The sequence below is a fragment of the Phacochoerus africanus genome, chromosome 9 (genome assembly GCF_016906955.1).
Source record: "Phacochoerus africanus isolate WHEZ1 chromosome 9, ROS_Pafr_v1, whole genome shotgun sequence".
NCBI lineage: Eukaryota > Metazoa > Chordata > Mammalia > Artiodactyla > Suidae > Phacochoerus > Phacochoerus africanus.
Genome location: NC_062552.1, coordinates 94,882,604 through 94,902,252, shown reverse-complemented (window position 1 = coordinate 94,902,252; position 19,649 = coordinate 94,882,604). Strand labels below are relative to the sequence as shown.

The 19,649-nt window shown below is 49.5% G+C and overlaps 1 protein-coding gene and 1 long non-coding RNA gene across 5 annotated transcripts in view; one reads left to right on the top strand and one right to left on the bottom strand.

Annotated features, from left to right (window-relative positions):
- RAD51B (RAD51 paralog B) overlaps positions 1-19,649 on the bottom strand; it is a 760,911-nt gene that overhangs the window by 41,957 nt on the left and 699,305 nt on the right. The gene's annotated exons all lie outside the window — the stretch shown is intronic.
- Positions 4,601-19,519, top strand: LOC125136896 (uncharacterized). Its single transcript, XR_007137242.1, has 3 exons — positions 4,601-5,141; positions 5,636-5,796; positions 19,177-19,519. It is a non-coding gene; the product is annotated as an uncharacterized LOC125136896 (long non-coding RNA).

Below are 19,649 nucleotides of genomic sequence, written 5' to 3'. Positions count from 1 at the left end.
ACACTCAACTCAACAAAAGCAGAATACATATTTTACATTCCCATGGGCCATGCGGCAAGACAGGCTACAAGTGGGGTCATAAAAAAAAAGACTAAACACATTTTTAAAGTTTGATATCTCATCACAAAATAATTAAATTAGAAACATAGAACAGAAAGATGTTTGGAAAATATTCAAATATTTGGAACCAAAGCATTATGTTTTAAATAACTCTTGGGTCAAAGAAGGTGATGCAAACATAATTGAAGATTGGCTTTTATTGAATGAAAAGGCAGGCATGATGTATCAAAGTTTATGTAATGCAACTAAAGCAGAGTTTCAGTGGAATTTTTAAAAATCTTATTAGAAACATATTTCTTGAGGTATAATTCACATATTAGAAAATTTTTCTCTAAGTGTGCAATTCCATGATTGTGAGTAAATGTACATAATCATGCAGTCGTCACCACACTCTGGATTCTCTTCTTACAGTCTCTCAAAAACTACTGTTCTATTGCAACTTCAATAAGTTACAACTGTCAATTTTTTTCCTTACCTATGCAACCAACTTAACATTTAAAACATTGAGATCTGGAGTTTCCATTTAAAACATTAAGATCGGGCTCAGCAGGTTAAGAGTCTGTGAAGATCCTTGGACTTGCTCAGTGGGTTAAGGATCTGGCATTGCCGCAAGTTATGGTGTAGGTCACAGTTGCCACTTGGATCTGGCATTGCTATGGCACAGGCCAGCAGCTACAGCTCTGAGTTAACCCCTAGCCCAGGAACTTCCATATGCCGTGGGTGTGGCCCTAAAGATTGAAAAAACAAAGCAAAACAAATATTGAGCTCTAATTTAGGTAACAAAATACTCACCATTTTAAGTGTCTAATTCAGTGTGTTTTTTCCCCTATACTTTACTATATTCACTATGTTGTATCACCACCATCTAATTCCAGGACATTCCCATCACCCCAAAAAGAAGCCCCATCCATACCCATGAGCAGTCAATCCCCAAATTCTCTTCCTTCTTCCCCCTGGAAATCATTCATCTGCATTTTGTTTCTTTGGATGTGCCTATTCTGGACATTTCTTATAAATGACATCTTACGTTTTTATGTGTTCTTTTGTGTCTGGCTTCTTTCACTTAAAATTCAGCTGAAATTTTAGAGTTTTATATTCTTATATTAGAAAAGAAGAAAGACCTGTTTTTGATGTGCTTACCAAGACAATTCAATAGGGTTAGAATAGTCTTTTCAACAAATGGTACTGAGGAAAATGGATATCCATATGTAAAAGAATAGAAATTGGACCCATACCTCATACTATATACAAAATTAACTCAAAATGGATCAAAGAACTAAATGTAGGAGCTTAAAATACAAAACTCTTAGAAAAATATTGGTGTAAATCTCTGTGGCCCTGGGTTAGGCCGTGGTTTCTTAGCTATGACACCAAAAACACAAGCAACAAAAGAAAAAATAAATTGGGACTTCATCGAAATTAAAAACATTTATGCATCAAAGGACACAATCAAGTGAAAAGACAACTCATGGAATGGGAAAAATATTTACAAAGTACCTATATGACACAATGAAATAATAGAAAGACAAATATCCCAGTTTTAAAAGTAGCCAAAGGATTCGAATAGCCATTTCTCCAAAGAAGATATACAAATGGCCAATAAGTACATGAAAAGATACACAACATTTTTAGGAAAACACAAATCAAAATCACGAGATACCATTTCACACCTATTAATAAGGCTATAATTAAAAAGATAGACAGTTATACAATTACACACCTCCTAATATGCTATAATTAAAAGGACAGACAATAGCAAGCATTGTAAGAATGTGAAGAGATTGGAACCCTCATATATTACTGGTGAGAATTTAAAATGGTACAGATACTTTGGAAAACAATTTGACAGCTTCTCTAAAATTTAAGCGTAGAGTTACCATACGACCCAACAGTTTTACTCCTAAACACCTACCCAAGAGAATTGAAACTACATCTCTACACACACTCATACATGAATGTTCATAGCAGCTTTATTCATATTAGACAAAAAGTAAAAAAAACTCAAACATGTGCCAGCTGAAGAATGGATAAGCAAAATCTGGTATGTCCATACAATGGAGCACTATTTAGCCATAAAAAATTGAAATTCTCACGCACATTACAACTTGGATAAACCTTGAAAACATTATGCTAGGTGAAAGAAAGCAGACATTGGGTCACATATTGTATAATTCTATTTACACAGAATGTTCAAAATAGGCAAATCCATAGATATAGACAGCAGTTTAGTGGTTCCCTGGGATGAGAGGAGGGAGGAGTGGGGAGAGACTGCTAATGGATATGAAATTTCTTTCTAGGGTGATGAAAATATTCTGAATTAAATAGTAGTACTATAAGCTTGTGAATATACTAAAGACTACTGAATCATACACTTTAAAATGGTAGACTCTATGGGACGTGGATTAAAAAAAAATAAGGATCTGATAGAGATGTGTCAGTATTGATACTGATAAAGGCTTTACATGGCATTCTTTTCATGAATATCTGATTTAACTTAGCCTTTCCCCTCAAAGGCTACAGAATGTATTTTCTCAAAAAGTCTAATTCCTGGGACTTTTATTTTCAGCTAATGTTGCTGATGGGCTGAATCCAAAGCCAGAAGAATCCTGTAACAGAAGTGCAGATGAACTTGTCTTTTTGTGAGTTCTTTAAAACCTGTTGCTAACTTGCTGCCACAGCCAGGTTTGATTGAAAGGATAAAAGATGGGGAGGAGGCACTTCACGTTTTTTTTTTTTTTTTTTTTAGGGCCACACCTGCAGCATATGGAAGTTCCCAGGCTAGGGGTTGGAGCTATAGCCACTGGCCTACACCACAGCTCACGGCAATGCCAGTTCCTTATCCCACTGAGCGAGGCCAGGGATTGAACTCACGTCCTCAGGGATACGAGTCGAGTTTATTACCACTGAGCCACAGTGGGAACTCCCACTTTCCTGATTTTGAAAGCATTTTCATATTTACCAATCTTTTGATCTTGGGCATTTAAATTTATATTAGGCATTATGGCTGGCCACACAGCATCAGGCCTTGAACTCTAGCCCCAATTTCTTTCCCTCCAAAAATCTAGTCTTTCTTAGGACAGCCAAAATTCATTTTTGAGCTAGTCCCAGAGAAAAGCCTCCCATCTAGCCCTCCAAGGATATTATGCAGACTCTTGGGCATTTAAACAACCGCTTCCATTGAGAATCTCCTATTGGTCTGCATTATGCAGAATGACTTCCAAACTAGTCATGAGGAAGCCCAGAGGTTAAATGCATTGGTCCAGTATGCTCTATTCCTTGACCGTGATGTTTGTGCATTCATTTTCACTCCCGTAGGGCCATAGCCCCCACAACATGTGTACACGTACACACACACACACACACACACACACACCCCTCTTTAGGGCCGAGGAGTGGAGTCATGTGGTTGCCTTCTCTCAGCAGTGCTGTGACCAGAGTGGAGTCCCCACTTACATTTCTTTTGTTTTTATTTTATTGTGGTTAACAAAAAGATATAACATAAAATGTTATATGGTGCCACAGCAGTGACCTAAGCTGCAGCAGTGACGATGCTGGATCCTTAACCCACTGAGCCACCAGGGAACTCCTGTTTTAACCAGTTTTTTTTTTTTTATCTTTTTGTCTTTTCTAGGGCCGCTCCAACAGCATATGGAGGTTCCCAGTCTAGGGGTCCAATCGGAGCTGTAGCCGCCAGCTTATGCCACAGCCACAGCAATGCGGGATCTGAGCCGAGTCTGCGACCTACACCACAGCTCACAGCAACGCCAGATCCTTAACCCACTGAGCAAGGGCAGGGATCGAACCTGCAACCTCATGGTTCCTAGTTGGATTCGTTAACCACTGCGCCACGACGGGAACTCCTTAACCAGTTTTAAGGAAACAATTCTGTGACATTAAGTACATTCACACAGTTCACTATCCACCTCCAGAGCTTTTCATCTTCCCAAACTAAAACTCCGTAACCATTAAACACGAACTTCCCATTCCTCCCTGACCAGCCGCTGGTAACCACCATTCTTTCTGTCTCTATGAATTTGACTCTTCTAGGTTCCTCATATAAGTAGACTCATACACTCTCTGTCCTTTTACAACCCATATTTCTTTTTAAATTGAAGTATAGCCAATTTACAATGTTGTATTAATTTCTACTGTACAGCATAGTCAGTTACATGTATATATACACACAGTCTTTTCATATTCTCCATTATAATTGATCACCGGGTATTGAATATAGTTCCCTGTGCTATACAGCAGGACCTTGTTGTTTATTCATCCTATATATACTAGTTTGCATCTATTAATCCCAAATTCCCCCTCCAGCCCTCCTCCGTGGCAACCACCAGTCTGTTCCTTGTGTCTGTGAGTCTGTTTCTGTTTCGTAGATGGCCAACTTATATTCTTTGATAGCGAAGTGTCAGAGCTGATTCCAGAGCTGGCCCATCAGACTGGGGGTTTGATGGAGTGACCAGCCCAGGAAAAATGATCGGAGAGAATAAAGTACAAAAAGAACCCCAGTCAGAATCAGGACGGCTCTCTCACCGCCACAACAGCTGGAAATTCTTTGTGCTTGTCTGTAAGTCACTGTTACAAACAGGAGGCTTTTCAAACCCAACCCCAAACACAGGAATTCTCCCCTCGTCCGTCTGTCTCCTGGGCCCCATCGAGACAGCTGGACTTCCCACGCAAGTGAAAACATCCAACTGTGAGTGTCCTTTCCTGGGTCAGCCTGCTCTTCCTTACCTTGAAGGAGAACATAAATCCCTTCAGAGAAATGGCTATTTTTCTCTTTCAAGTTATGTGGAATACTGTGTGTAGGTCTTTCAATTTGTCCTTTGCTGGAATGAGCAGGAATGGATGCAATCTCTGCCCTGGCAGGTGGGCATGACATTGTATTTACTCAGCCAGGTCTTTGAAATGCACTGCAAAGATAGGAGCCTCATGCAGGATCGTCCCACTGGCTTTTGTGAAGATGAGTGAACCAATGCCTTATTATTGAAACAGAGAAGCTTTCAGTGGATTTGAAGTAAAGCCACAGACAGGCTGGAAGCAAGGAGACCCCAGAATGAAGCTAAATCTCGCAGGTACTGTGACGCCAGATCCGGTGGTAGAGGGCTGAATGCGTTCTGGGTGGGGGTGCCCAGTCACAAAGCTCACAAAACTTCCCTTTGCCAAGTGAAGAAGCTTAGTGTATTCCAAATCCCCTGGTGAGAACTGCTGTGTGACTACCCATTGTGGGCAGTCACACAGATAGGTGCTATCCTACCTGACCTTTATAAAACATACTCATTTGTGTATTATTATTATTATTATTATTATTTGTCTTTTTAGGGCTGCACCCACAGTATATGGAGATTCCCAGGCTAGGGGTCCAATCGGAGCTGCAGCCACCGACCTACGCCAGAGGCACAGCAACGCGGGATCCGAGCAGTGTCTGCAACCTACATCACAGCTCATGGCAACGCCGGATCGTCAATCCCCTGAGCAAGGCCAGGGATCGAACCCACATCCTCATGGATACTAGTCAGGTTTGTTACTGCTGAGCCATGACAGGAACTCCTTATTTGTTTATTTTTAGATGGTGCCTTTCCTCCTAGAAGCCATGCCCCTTACTACGCTTCAGAAGCCCTCCTGCAGTAAAGACAGTGGTGGGGGGGGGGGGCGGAGCAGCGCTTCTCACGTTTGCAGAGGACTCAGCCTGGGGCAAGGAGATGTATCGAGAGCATCAAAGATTGCAGGGTAAGAGGAAGGTTTAGAGAAGAGGAAAGAGGCAGTTTTCACTGGAGACATTGTGAGACGATGACGTCCTTTACTGAAAGAGATGAGAAAGCAATTTCCCCAGAGGTTCGGGAAAGAGGATTATACTCGCTGTTAGACATTCAGTGTAGACCTGGGGGTGTTGGAAAAAAATCAGCTGGGTGACCCCTGGCTGCTCCTTGGCTCCTTGTCTGAGGTCTCTCTGTTCTGCTTCTGGTCCGCCCAGTTTATAGGAGGAAGAGAAGAGCTGAGCACAGCGGGCACCTCTGTAGAGGGCCTGTGTCATCAGAGACTGGGCAAGGGAACCTGGGATTCCTCATTTCCCAACTCCTGCTCCAGGAACCAGGCGACTAAGGCCGGGATGTGGTTCTGCCGCCAACTAGCATCTAAGACCTGGGCCCCCCTCTGGCCATAATTTTATCCTCTGTGCAATGAGGGACTAGGGCCTGGTTCAAATGCAACAAAGTCTTATTAAGTATGTGTGGGCTGCAAAGTTGAATAAGAACTGTTCTTTGGCCTGCAGGACTGCACAACCAGGGAGGTGAGACACACACTTGCATTTGGATGCAGCTGTACTAGGAAACAAACACGTCTGTAAGGGAGAAGGGGGAGGGAAAGAGACGGAGCATCCCTCTGGAGTCTTACCGGCTTCTTGGAGGAGGTGAGCTGTGATGGAGGCCATGAGTAGGGCTGGAGAAGGTGCCAACAGGTGGATGTGGGAGCAAAGAAGATGAGGTGTCTCTGGCAGATAAACAAGGGAGCAGAAAGAAGGGCCCGCACATGGGGTGACAAGTAGTGGCTCTGATCAGAGCGCAGGTGCACTGTCACACAGTAGGTCCTCAGTCACTAGCTGCTAAGTGATGATGGTGGCAGTGAGCCTGGGGCTGGAAGGGCAGGCAGGGCCTCTCCCTGGCTCGGGAGTGATAAGCAACGTGGAGTCCGTATGGGTTTCTGAAAGGGACAGGAGCCACTGTGGTTGGCTCTGTGTTCGAGGGCAGGTGGACCATGAGAGGGGAGCCCAAAGGTCCAGGGGAGGCTTGATAATGGCTTGAATTTAGATAGCCACTCTGAGGTGGGGAGGGATATAAAAAAAGAGTACACAAGAAGACTCTGCAGACGTCAGGAGGCTGATGGGAAGTGCAAGGAGAGGGAGAAGGTGATAAGGATGTTTGTGAGGGGCTTGAGCCTGGGCAATGGGGAGGGTGGAAATTCATAAACAGAAACAGGCAATCGCAGGAAGAGAGATGGTTTAGAGAGGAGATGATCAGTTTAGTTTTGTGAGAAAGACTTTGAGATCCCTACAGGCAGTCTATGTACAGGTGGCCAACAGGTGTTCCCATCACGGCTCAGTGGTTAACGAACCCAACTAGTACCCATGAGGACGCGGGTTCGATCCCTGGCCTTGCTCAGTGGGTTAAGGATCTGGCGTCACCATGAGCTGTGGTGTGGGTTGCAGATGCAGCTCGGATTCCACGTTGCTGTGGCTGTAGTGTAGCCCAACAGCTCCAGCTCCAATTCGACTCCTAGCCTGGGAACCTCCATATACTGTGGGTGCAGCCCTAAAAAGACAAAAGACAAAAAAAAAAAAAAAAGACGGCCAACCGGCAGGTGGAAATGTGAACATTTTCGGTAGCTAGAGATTTGGGGCTCATGGAAGTAATGGTTGACGATGTGGGTGTGGGTGAGACAGACGGGGGAGGGGCTGGGAAGAGAGGCCACAGGCAGAGGAGCAGGTAAATAGCACCTGGATGGAGTGGAAGTAACCTGGAGCCTGAGAAATAAATCCCGGTGTGTGTGGTGGTGGGGGCGGGGGAGAGGCCACGCAAGGAGGCGGCCACGGGGTGGCTCCTGGGCCACTGCTGTGAGGAAAGCCTGTGAAACGGCCCCAGAGCAGCAGCCAGGTGCCAAGGCCTGAGGAGAGGAAGTAGAAGCAGAAGGTATGAAGAACCCTTTAGGGAAGTTTGTAATAAAGGAAATGAGAGCAGAAAGATGGCGAACAGAGAGGCAGCAGGGCCCAGGGGAGTCGTGTTGGGGTGAGGAAGATGGAGCCTGCGTGTCACATGCAAATATGCATTCGGATCACAGGGAATCCTCTTAATGGGAAGATTCCGACCCAGGAATGAGGATGGGGGGCCATGGGGCCACCTTGGACCAGGGAAGTGAGTTAGTTTTGCCCAGGACTGGGGGATGCCAGCTGCCGTCAGACTGAGAGGAGCGGGGGCAGAAGGTGCTGTGAGATGAGTGAGTCCCAGGGGAAGGGTCTGGACCCTCTCTGTCAGGGGGGTGGTGAGAGAGTTGCAGACAGAAGGTGAAGTGGGGCCTGAGGGTGTGGGATCTGAGGAGAGTGTCAGCCTTGGGGATAGCGGCCTGGCTGACCTGCTGGCCTGAGAGCAGAGCGGGACCCAGGCAAGCTGTGTAGCCAGGATGGGGCTGTGTCCCCGCGAAGGGCCTGGAAGCTGCAGAGTGAATGAGCCCATGGGGCCTCTCAGGGTGCATCTGGGAGGGGGGAGGGGCTGAGGGGCCTCAGGGTGCTGACAAAAGCTTGGTCGGAAGGCAAGCTCCCAAAGGGACACCAGGCGGGGTGTGGGTAGGGCGTGGGCGATGGGGGGAAGCTGTGGTCCCAAAGCCATCAGCTGATGGGGTTTCAGAGGTGGGATGTTGGGGGTCCAAGGAGGGCAGGCAGGTAGGTGGCCGAGGTGGAGCGGAGTGGAGGTGGAGACAGGAGGAGGGACCACGGCAGAGAGGAGGAGGAGGTGAAGTGATGACTGATGAAGAAGAGCCAGGGCCCAGAGTTCCCACTGTGGCTCAATGGGTTAAGAGCCCGACTAGTATCCATGAGGATGTGGGTTCAATCCCCGCCCTTGCTCCGTGGGTTGAGGATCTGGCATTGCTGTGTAGGTCTCAGAGGCAGTTCTGTTCTGGCGTGGCCGTGGCTGTGGCGTAGGTTGGCAGCTATAGCTCTGATTTGACCCTTGGCCTTGGAACTTCCACACACCTTGGGTTCGGACTTGAAAGAAAAACAAGAGCCAGGGCCCGAGAGCACTGGATGGGGTGACGCGCAGGGCCTGGCCTGTGAACCTGCTGGGGAAAGTCCTTCTACTCCTTCGCAATAGCACCTGTTTAGAGAGCAGCATGGCTCCTGCCCTGTTTGCCTTCTTTCAACCCCCAGAGCGAGGTCTTGGGCTGGAATGCTGAGGCCTGAGTTTCATACATTTGGCCTGTGATATGAAGGGGAATGTGGGATTGGGAACTCCTTTAGTGGCTGACCCCCTGGCCTGCAACCCGCTCAGGGGCTCTCCGCGGTCACCCAGCCGCCTGCAGCTGCTCTCCGGAGCCAGGGGAGGCTAAGACCCCATTGGGAGGACAAGTGCATTGGCAATGAAGTTCCAGCAGGTGCTGCTTTTCCAGCCTCTGGGATCTGCTCCTCCATCCCCCCAAATCATGAGGCTGGTTATGAAGCTGGTGAGTGTCTCTTGCAAACCCCCTGAACCAGGGAACTCTGTTCGGACAGGCTGTTGGCACTTCCTGCCTTGGGAGGGCCAGCCAGCCGCTCAGCTGGCCGCCTGGCTCTCGCAGGTTGTTCAGCTCAGTTTGATTCTCTTTCTCTCCCTGGTGAGCTTCAGCCTGTGGCTGTTTGCAGGTCATCAGCAGTTTAGGGAAACGCTGGTGTTCGAGGAGGAAAGAGGAGGGAAGGGAGCTCTCAGACGCGGTGCTGGTGCCTGGCCGGGCCCTGGGCCCTCCTGATCGGCCTCCCCGCACCCACGTGGTCTCCCCAGGCAGGTGCCCACGGCCAACCTCGGACCCGCAGCCCTTGTCTGACAGCCTGGTCCTTTCTGGGCCCTTGGGACCTTTGAGTTCATACCCTTCTGCCAGAAACTGGCCATGGGCTCCTTCTCTCCAAATCAGAGCCAGGCTTTCTTGATTCCCTCAGCTAAGGCTTGGGATTTCTTTGCCTTTCAGCCCAGCTCTTCCTCCTATGGAAGTCTTTGCAGGAAGCGGGCAGGAGGTCAGGTGCTGGTCTTCCTTTGGCCCAGCCCTCCCTGGGTGACCTATGGCCAATCCTGTGTTGCCAGCCTTGCTCTCCAGCACCATGAGGGGCGGCCTGTGGCTCTTCCCGGGGTGTCGTTCCCCTGTGCCCATCAGTCTGTTGTCCATGTGTCCCTTGTCCCTTCCCCCCCGGCCCCTGATTGTAGGTCCATGGGAGGGCAGGAGAGCTCGAAAAAATGTGTGCAGAGACCCTGAGCAGAAGATAACTGGAATTTGCAATAAATCCAGGAGCCAAGTTGTAACTTGACTTAAAAACAAACAGAAGGGCCAGAACTGCACTTAAGCTCAGCAGAAGCTCCTCTCTCAGTATAAACAGAAAAAGGCGGACGGACGTGGGCTGAGGAGCCCCGGTCAGGCCTGGGACGGCCGAGGGAGGGGTCTGGAGCCGCCTCCCGCCCACTTCCTCTGGAAGGGATGGGTGGTGGGGGAAGGTCTCTGAGGCCTCGTTAAAGCAGAGGGAAGATGCTGGCACTGCTCTTGTTTGCCACTCATTTTTCCATGACTTGCCCTTTTGAAAAGACACGCTCAGGATTGGGCAGGAAGGCTGTTTAGGGGAAATGACTTCTTGGCCTGTCCCTGGGGCTGGGACTGGGCAGATAGAAGCTTGGATCAGTGGAGGGCAGAGTGAAGTGTGGGTGTGAGCTTCCAGGCCTCAGCCTGCCCTGGGCCCCGGATACTGGGGAGTTAGCCTGGACCTCTCAGCTGGCTTAAGGGGGCAGGCTGTGCCACACTGGTCTTCCCTCAGACAGTGACCTGCTCAGCCTGATCCTGGAGGGGTCTCTCTTGCAGGAATCTCCACGCCTCGCCCAGAAGTGTTAGGCAGTAATTACCACAATCACAACGCCTGGCTTTCCCATATAATTTTAAAGCACTTCCAACACACACCCTCTCATCGGAGGCTGAACAGACAGCATCCACATTTGATGGGCAGGAAAACTGACACAGAGAACCAAAGGGATTTATCCAAGGTCGCAGAGAAAGTCGGCAGTTGACCTGCTGTGGAAAAGTGGGTCCTGCAGTGTAGTTCCCACTCGGTGAATAATGAGCTCTGATGTTCCCGTTGTGGCTCAGTGGGTTATGATCCCGACTAGTATCCACGAGGATGTGGGTTCGATCCCTGGCCTCTTTCAGTAGGTTAAGGATCTGGTGTTGCCGTGAGCTGTGCTGTAGGTCGCAGACACAGATCGGATCCCATGTGGCTGTGGCTGTAGCATAGGCTGGGAGCTACAGCTCCAATTCGACCCCTAGCCTGGGAACCTCCATCTGCTGCACCTGAGGCCCTAAAAACCAACCAACCAACCAACCAAACAAAATAACTGTGTGGTCTTGGGTGACTGATTGAATCTCTCTGTGTGCCGGCTGTCCTTTATAAGATGTAATTCCTGCTAAAGATTAAACAGATTGGCTGCTGTCCCCAGTCACTCTGTAACTGGGCTTTTCTATGTTGGGAAACTCAGGAGAAACCAATAACGTGTCAAAGAGTATTCACATGGCAAATCTTTCTGGAGCCTCATTTTCACATTTGGATGTTTCTGGAGGGAAAAACAAAACAATTGACAAAAAAAATTGTAAAACGAGATGGTTGGACTATAGAAGAGGATGCAAAATTCAAACTCTTAAACAGGAAACCTGTAGGCCATTTGGTCCCTCTTGTCTGTTTTGGGTCCCCCCCACCCCCAAATATGTACATATTTGCACTCTCCTGCTGCCTGGCAACGGGGTGGGAGAGTCTTCTAATGGGTGTTCAGGGCCCGCCAGGCAGTGAGCTGGAGAAACCCAGGTTGCTGTTGAGTGTGGGGAGGCGCTGCCATCCCTTCCCTCAGGAGAGAGCGCTTCTCCTTCCAGGCTTCACATTAGAATCGCCTGATGAGCCTTTGAAAAGTACCCACGCTGGGTCCCACCCTGACCAAGGGAGCCAGAATCCCGGGCATGTGGTTAGAGCTCTGTGAGTCTGAAGAGCTTCTGGGTGATTCTAACTTGCAGCGCGGGCTGGGCCCACTGCCTTATAGATCAGACTTGGGCATTCAGGGAGATCTGTGTCCCAAAGAGCGGAAACAGTGACAGACAGGCCTCCCTCTCCCCTCTCCCTCCCAACTGCTGCTTAGACTAGTGGGCAGAAGAGAGCATATTCCAGAAGCCCATACCACCAACGAAGGGCAAGGGCAGTGAGGTTGGAGGGAGAGGTGGAGAGCAAGACAGAACTTTGCAGAGGGACCGGGAAGGCTGTTCTGGTCTAGGACGTGTCCCCCTAAAATTCACGTCCTTCCTGGAATCTCAGGACGTGACCTTATTTGGAAATAGGGTCATTGCAGGTGTCATTCGTTAAGATGAGGTCACACTGAGTAGGGTGAGCCCTTCACACAACATGATGGCCACTCTTAGAAGAGGATCAAGACACACAGGGAAGACGCCATGCGAAGAGGGAGGCAGAGACAGGGGGATGACGTAGCCATAGACCAAGGAAGGCCAAAGGCGGTGGGCAACAGCCAGAAGCGGGCAGAGAGGCCTGAGACTGATTGTCCCTCGGAGCTTCCAGAAGGAACCGGCCTTGCTGGCACCTTGATATCAGACTTCTGGCCTCCAGAACTATAGGAGAATACAGTTCTGCTGTTTTAATCCCAGCTCTACCAAGTTGGTGACAGCGTTACAGCAGTGCTGGAAACACACTCAGAGGCGGTTGGTACCAAACCCCTGCTATAGATGTTGCCCTGATACACTGGTGACAGGGATGGTGGCCCCTGCCCCAGCCACACAGCAGCCCTTGGGGGAGCTGCAGGGTGTGGCCGGCTCTGTGCCAAGGATTGTGTGAAGCGGGAAGGAGCTGCAGAGCAGTGGGCTCATTCTGCTGAAAGGCTGAGGGGACAGAGGAAGACGTGCCCTGTCAAAGTGTCACTCTGTGAAGGTAAGAGAAGAACAAAGGAGTCAGTCCATTCACTCCCTCCCTCACTCCCTCACTACCATGGATGGAGCCCTACTGGGTGCCAGGCTCTGGGAACACAGAGCCCAGAGCCAGCCCTGCCCTACCCTCAGGGGAACTTGAACCAGAGGGTCCATAGGCACTAAGATTTCTTCCAGCTCTGACATTTGGTGACAAAAAGGGAGCAAAGAAGGCAGCCTGTCTGGGTGCCATCATGCCGGCCCTGGGGCCTTGGGGGGCCACTGTTGTCTCTCTGCATGGATAGGGCTGAGAAAGGGCTACAGCAGATGCATTCCTGTGAGGACGTGGGACTGGACCCCTGCCCTCCTCTGTAGGCTTTCCTGCAGGGCTGGAGGGGTCCAGGACAAATGCTGGCCCTGCCTGGCTGCTGCCACTGATGGTGGGAGGCTGTAGGCCGTGAGACTGGCCTCAGCGGCCGCCACTCATTGGACAAGCCCAAAAAATCTTGAGAATATTTTCAGTCCATTTGCACTTATCAAATATCACACTGGAAACCCCGGCAATTTGCGCAGGATCCTGTCCAGAACAATAGGGATTTCACACACTTGGCCTAGTGCGGGGAGCCGGGGGAGCAGTTTCTTGGAATAGCAGCCTCGGAGCAGGCCTGGCCTCCCTGTTCTGGGTCAGCCACCTTCAAACGCTGCCCAGCCATTCCCCGCACACCTGGCTCCCACGTCCAAGGCCACTCTCAAACTCTCCAGCCACAAGGTGTCTGTGTTTCTCCAGCTCTCTCCTCTCCCCTTCGCATTTGGGGGAGTCCCTTGCCAGGATTCTGGCAGACAAAGAACTACAAAGTTCAGAGCCTGGGGCTGTGTTTTTTTTTTTTTTTTTTTTTTTGAAGCTCCAGTTCATTTGGGCTAGAGGCAAATGCTTCCCTCCCGAGACCCCAGCAGGCGGGGTCTGAAGCAAAGTTCAAGGAACAGTCGCTTACCCTACGACTTGGTGGTGTTCCTTTGGCACCACGGGGCCTGATGACACATTGACAGGCCATGGGGCCGGCCTGGAGGAGAGGCCAGAGGCAAGACATGGGTCCCCAGTTCCCTGTGCCATCCTGACACCTGTTTAACAACAGCCACAATCATTTACTTTCTGAGGCTTTTTTTTTTTTTTTCTTTTGCCTTTTCTAGGGCCGCTCCCACAGCCTATGGAGGTTCCCAGGCTAGGGGTCCAGTCGGAGCTGTAGCCACTGGCCTACACCACAGCCACAGCAACTCGGGATCCGAGCCGCATCTGCAACCCACACCACAGCTCACGGCAACGCTGGATCCTTAACCCACTGAGCAAGACCAGGGATCGAACCCGCAACTTCATGGTTCCTGGTCGGATTCGTTAACACTGCGCCACGACGGGAACTCCTCCAAAGGCTTTTATTAAAATTTCCATGTTACTTGACACTTGAACATAATTAAAACAGAGCAACCGTCTGTAGTTCACTTTATCTTTTATGACCTCACGGGTTTTCACAAAGACATCCCAGAACGCCTTCTTTTCAAAGGCTAAGAGGTAGGCTGGTGGCCCCCAGAAGCACGGAGAGCTGGAACCTGATCTCCTCATCCTCATAAATACAAAGATGAAAGAGAAAGAAGATACTGCTTTTTATGTTTATATGGTTGCATGTGGTCACAGAGGACACATTGTGAGACACGGAAAAGGATAAAAATCAAATAGAAGCCACCCACAACCCCACCCCAAGAGCGGTCAATGTTCTGGGGTATGTACACCCTTCCTGAGTGTGAACATATCTCTTAATGTCTGTAACCCGAAAAAAAAAATATGACTGGCAGGACAATTCATAATTTCATCAATGACGGAAGTTTGATATACGATCAGTGAGAAGGAATCACATTAATTAATCCATCCACAAGTGGGCAGGAGACTCAGGTGGGTTTGGGAATAGACTAGCCAGACGCCAAGGTGGGAAAGAAAGACCTGTGGGGACAGTTCGGGGACATACACATCACACCTGCCTTGAGTCTGGAGATTCCACCAGCCAGGAACAGGTTTTGCAAGGACCACAAGTAAGTTGGGACAAGAAGAGCCTGCACTGAGTGGTAGCGATGGAGACGGTGATCCATCTGGGCCCACAGGAAGGTGACCAGAGAGGGCAATCAGGGCGGGAATTGGTTTGGGGACAATGATGATTTCAGTTTAGACTTGTTGGGGTTGGAAATAGCACAGAATAAGATTTTCAAGGGCGAGGAAAGGGTAATGACGAGTATCCTGCTCCAGAAAGGACAAGGAAAAGAAAGAATGAGCTAAAACCCTTGGGCTTGACCACTGGGTGATCCCGGTAACCTCAGTGGAGGGGACAGGGGTGGTGTGGGGGGAGGAGGCAATGGGTAAACAGGGTGGGTGGGTACCAGCCATGGGACCTACTATGACATATGGAAGTGAAAAACACCAGGGTAATAACATGAGTGGACAGCAGAGTTGAGTGATGGGAGCCTGGTGCATATCTGAATAAAGAATGAAACTCAATCATCAAGATATTCAGCTCTGATCCCATTAAGCACTTCCTCTGAGAGCTGGCAAACTGATATCCTTTAATCATGCCTTATATTTATAAAGGCCTTTTTCCAAAGAACTCCGAGTGCTCAATAAACATTAATTAATTCACTCTCTCAGCCTCCTTTAGGGAAAACTTGGTGGCTGTTATCATCATTATGTTTATTGGCACCAGCACTATGGCCAAGATGAGAATCATGCTGCCAGCCAAGGTCACAAAGCTAGTGCGTTTGGGGGTGTGGCATCTGGCTCCGCCCCTTCCGCTGCTAGACCATGCCTCATCACCCACATCTTGTCAGGCCCCCTACATGGCTGGTGGAATTTGGCTATGAGACCAATGTCAGGGTCCAATGCTTCAGGGGGTGACTCCAGGGTGATCTTGGAGGGGTCCTAGGGCCAGCCTGGTGGGGGGCTCAGGAAGGAATCTTTTTTTTTTTCTCAGTCCTGAACCACAGAGGCACCTAAACAGCTTCTCTGCTGAGTCCTTAAAGGTCACAAGCAAATGCTGGGTCTAAGCAACAGCAAAATGGCCAAGCTCAAGAAAGCATGCAGTTGTTCCCCTTGTGTTTTGTGGGTTCCCTCACACAAGAAATTCTCGTGTGCCCTCAAGTAGGGAAATGTCCCCCCTTCTTATGCTTTCAGCTATACAAGATTCAATTTTGCTCAGAAGCAAAATTTTCTTTTTTTTTTGTCTTTTTAGGACCACACCCGCAGCACATGGAAGTTCCCAGGCCAGGGGTCCAATCGGAGCTGTAGCCTCAGCCACAGCCACAGCCGCAGCCACAGCAACACAAGATCTGAGCCACATCTGTGACCTACACCACAGCTCCTGGCAATGCCAGATCCTTGACCCACTGAGCAAGACTAGGGATCAAACTCACATTCTCATGGATACCAGTTGGGTTCCTAACCCGCTGAGAGAACTCCTAAAATTTTTTTTATTAGCGTATGGTTGATTTGCAATATTGTGCCAATTTCTGCTGTACAGCAAAGTGACCCAGTCACACATATATATACATTCCCTTTTCTTATATTATCTTCCATCATGGTCTGTCCCAAGAGACTGGATGTAGTTCCCTGTGCTAGACAATAGGAACTCATTGCTTATCCATTCTAAGTGTAATAGTTAAACTATTTTCTAAATGCAAGGAAGAATCAAGGACAGCCCTCTGAGAGGGTGATTTGGTCACTTCTGGTGGTGAGCTTGGGCTTTATCAGGTCAAGAAAGAAAGGGAATCCCAAAGCTCCCAATGATAGAGGGGGTCTGCCAAGCCCCCCAGCTGTGGCCCCAGAGTGCAGATGCAGGGACCACCACCATAAAATCACGCTGTATTTCTGGGGTTGGGCCTGCCCACACCTGCTGCACCCTGGGAGCTGGCGCTACCCAGGCTCTTAGCTAATGAAGACTGGCTCTTGTGGGATCAGCTAAGCGGTTCACATTCCCAGTCTGGTGTTTATGCCACTTGGGTGGACCTGGGAAATGCAAGGGGCCACTGGCATGTTGGCCCAAAGCCAAGGTTTAATTAAGCCCTAAATCTTCAGTGATTGTACCAGGGGCCCAATCCCCGAGAGGCCAGCCAAAGGGAGAAGCTACCCAAAGAACACTGGATCGGCTTCTTTTGAGTCTTCCCGCCAACGCATTGTTTGTGGAGGCCTTGCTTGTTAGTGGGAATAATCCCCTCAAAGTCTCAGAGCCGAGTACAGAAAACTGGAGGTGCAGCCCTGCACAGGATCGGCTTAACCATGGCGCCTACCGTAGCCCATAGGTGGTTTCTACAGCCGTCCGCTGCCACGGAACATGGGTATTCATGAGGAAAGAGAGGATAGATGAGCCCAATGACACGTTCCTGTTGAGGTTTCTGTTGAAGCATCCTTGGTGTTTGTTCAGAAATGACCCAAACCCTGTCTTGTTCGGGAAATGGAATGATGAGGGTTGACGACGTGAATTGGGAGACTCAGAAGGCCTGGGGCAGAGGCCTGGGACCCAGAGCCAAGGCTTCGTCTCTGGGGAACCCTCAGATGCCTGGGAAGGAAGAGGGGGAAGTGAAGAGCTTCTGAACGGAGGAAGGACCTGGGACTCACAGAGAATTTCTGTCTTCCTTTTCTTTGCTCATCCTCTCTCATAGCCATGGAGAGAGAGCCCAGCTGTTTACAAAAAGGGTGAAGTGGACCAGCCACAGAATGGGCAGCTATGGCGCAGCCTCACCCTACGATTGGGTGGCCAAGGGTGAGAATAACGCTTCCTCGGAGCTGATTAGTCAAAGTCACGCGTGCAGGCTGAACATGATTGGGGTTGATTGGACAGACAGTTGTGGGGAAAGAACTGTCAGGTCTTAGTCTTTCTCGGACTTTCGAGTGACGTGTGAGTCCTCAGGTCTTGGAGTCAGATGGCCTGAGTTTGCCCAGGAAGCTGGCAGATGCCCCTTGGCAGTCTGGTCCCACTCCATTTGGGAGCCTACAAGTGTCATGGTTCCTCTAGCCGTGCTGGGGCCTGTGGGCTTCCCAAAGGGGTTAGGACCGGGTTTCTACCCCATGGCATCTCCTTCCTGCTGCAGCTGGGGAGCCATGCTCCTGGGTGTTTATGGAATGCGTTATGGTAGGTAAGGTTAGAACGCCTGGCACTCAGTAAGTTCTATGTATTGGTCCCATCATCGTTCTCAGGCTGGAGCTTTGGTTGCATGTGGAGACCTGCCCACACTGCCCCCACTCCAGGCAGCCTCCCCCCCCCGGTGATCAGAGAGTGTGGGAATAGGGCACTGGCCTGCGTCCGGGGGTCAGCACTTCAGTGGGTCAGAACACAGCGCCAAAGGGAGTGGCCGCCTCAGATAGGCCGCTGCAGATGAAAGACACCGTGTTTGCCTTTCCGAAGTGCTGCTGTGTCCTGAAGGCCCACAGCTTCCCCTGCCCTGCTGCGTTTTTTTTTTTTTTTTTTCTCTTCCCAGTTCCTCTCAGTGATATCTTAAGAGGCAAACTTCCAGCACTAACAGGAGGTCTTTTGTTCTCCTTTTCTCTAAGTGGACTTTAACCCAGTTACGACAGATGAGTCACTGTAAAAACAAACAAATAATAATACTCCATTTTCTTAAAGGCTCTTCCATGCCTGCTGATAGAAAAGGGGGAACCTGACACTGCACTGGGCCTGTGGGGCTTCCCACCCACCCTGACCTTCTGAGGCACAGTCCAGGAGAACCTTCCAGAATGCTCTGGAGCCCAGCACAGTAGAACTCTTCAGTGGGGCTCTGGCTTGTTTAGAATTTCATCTGATCTGGGGTGGTCCAGGGGCTCTGAGGAATTCTGGTCTCAGCACCATCCTGGTTGGGATTTACACACCTGGGTCTGCCACAAACTAAATTCTGGACCTGCCTCCCGTCACACTTTAATTTCTTTCTACGTGAAACAGGGGTATTAGACGCCCAGTGATTTTTACCAGGAAGGACTTTGCAACAGCATATCTTCTGCTCTATTGAAAGACTGAAGGGCATGCTTAGCACACAAGGGCAGTCTGCATCCATTCAATAAAATTCACCAGGCACTCAGGTAGGCACCGGGGTTGCAGGGATGGTGCCCTCAGGGAGACAGATGCATAAATAAATGAACGCCGTGACTACGGATACAGGGAAGATGGCACATGTTCCAGGGGGGAGTGGTAAGAAAGGAGATGACTGTTCAATCTGGGAATGCTGGGAAAATCTTCTTAGAAGAGATAGCATCTGAACTGAGTCTTGAGCAGCGAGTACAAGTTTACCCCTGGTGCTCGGGGGAGAAGAGGGCAGATGTGGCAGGCAGAGGGAGTAAGCGACATGACCCAAGGACTGAGACCCATGGCCAGTTTGGCCCCAACCTTGTGTAAGCCCCTTCTAATCTTTGTCCAGGCCTTTTTGCCTACCTAGGTAGAGCTGGACCCTCATTGCCCTGAGAAGGAGCCATTCTGGGTTGAAGATGCTGCTGGCTTCAGGACTCTGGTCTGAGATGTCTTCCGGCTGCATCAAACACAAAGACTTGCTTTGGGCCACCAGCCTCCTGGGCTCATTGCCGAAGAGCAGCCACCGCTCCCCATGGGTGGAGGTATATGTGTTCTCCGGAAGGCTGTCACCCAGTGTCACAGTCACTGACTGTGTCCTAACTCCCTAGAGCTCAGATGCATAGTGAAACCCATGCATGTCTGTAATGAAAACATCAGTTCAACTGCCTGATAAAATTCCTGTTCATTGTCAACCCCAGCTTACAAGTCTCCTTTACTGCGAAGAGCCCCAGAAGCCGTGGGTAGAGTGAGCCGCCCTGGTCTTTGTGCTCTGGGGCTCGTCCTTCTCACTTTGCTTCAGGCTCTAACTATAATTACTGTAAT